The following is a 1,654-nucleotide window of genomic DNA, read 5'->3' as shown; positions in this document are numbered from 1 at the left end:
TTAATATCCAAAATACACAAAGAGGGACTTCCCTGGTGGTCCAGTGGTTAAGAATCCGCCTTCCAATGCAGGGGACGCGGGTTCGATCCCTGGTCGGGGAAGTAAGATCCCACATGCCGCAACTAGAGGGCCTGCGCAGCACAATGAAGACCCAGTGCAGCCAAAAAAAAACCAAAAACCAAAAACAAAACCAAAATACATAAAGAACTCATACAACTCAACATCAGAAAAACAAACAACCCAATTGAAAAATGGGCAGAATAGCTGAATAGACATTTTCCCCTGATTAAAAAATGGTAGAGGACCTGAACAGATATTTTTCCAAAGAGTACAGATGGCCAAGAGACACATGAAAAGATCTTCACATCACTAATTATCAGGGAAATGCAAATCAAAACCACAATGAGATATCACCTCACACCTGCCAGAATGGCTAATTTCAAAAAGACAACAAATAACAAGTATTGGCAAGGATGTGGAGAAAAAGGAACCCTCGTGTGCTGTTGGTGGGAATGTGAATTGGTGCAGTCATTATGGAAAACAGTACAGAGATTCCTCAGGACATTAAAAATAGAACTACCATACGATCCAACAATTCCGCATCTGGGTATTTCTCTGAAGAAAACAATAACACTAATTCAAAAAGATACATGCACCCTTATGTTCACTGCAGGATTATTTACAGTTGCCAAGATATGGAAGCAAACTAAGTGTCCATTGATGGATGAATGGATAAAGATGACGTGGTATATACATATATACACACAATGGAATATTACTCAGCTATAAAAAGAAAGAAATCTTGCCATTTGCAACATGGATGGATCTAGAAGGTATTATGCTAAGTGAAATGTCAGACAGAGAAAGACAAACACTGTATGATCTCACTTATATATGAAATCTAAAAAAAAACCCACAAGAAAACAGAAACAGACTCATAGATACAGAACGCAAACTGGTGGTTGCCGGAGGGGAGTAGAGGAAGATGAGTGAAATAGGTGAGGGAGATAAAAAGGTACAAACTTCCAGATAAAATAAATAAGTCATGGGAAGGTAATGTACAGCATAGGAAATATAGTCAATAATATTGTAACGACTTTGTATGGTGACAGACAGTAATCAGACTTTTGTGATGATCATTTTGTAATGTATAAAAATATCGAGTCACTAGGTTGTACACTTGAAACTAATATAATATTGGAAGTTAATCATACTTCAATTTTAAAAAGGGGGAAAAAAGATAAGTGTGCTTGAGGATGTAGAGAAATTGGAACCCTCTTGCATTGTTGGGGAACGTAACATGGTGCAGCCACTTTTGGAAGAAGCTTTGCAGTCTGGCAGTTCCACAAATGGTTAAACAGGGAGTCACCATCTGACACCCAGTTATTTCACTCCTAGGTATGTACGCAATAGAAATAAAAACATACATCCACACAAAAACTTGTACATGATTGTTCATAGCAGCATTATTTATGACAGTGAAAAGTTGCTTCAACCACATGTCCATATACTGATGAATAGATAAAAGGTGTATCCATACTGTGAAATATTATTTAGCAATAAAAAGGAATGAAGTACTGACACAGGCTACAACATGGATGAACCTTTAAAATATTACACTAAGTGAAAGAAGCCAGACACAAAAGACCACATA

Source organism: Eubalaena glacialis, chromosome 14 (assembly GCF_028564815.1).
Source record: "Eubalaena glacialis isolate mEubGla1 chromosome 14, mEubGla1.1.hap2.+ XY, whole genome shotgun sequence".
NCBI lineage: Eukaryota > Metazoa > Chordata > Mammalia > Artiodactyla > Balaenidae > Eubalaena > Eubalaena glacialis.
This window is presented reverse-complemented; position numbering follows the sequence as displayed.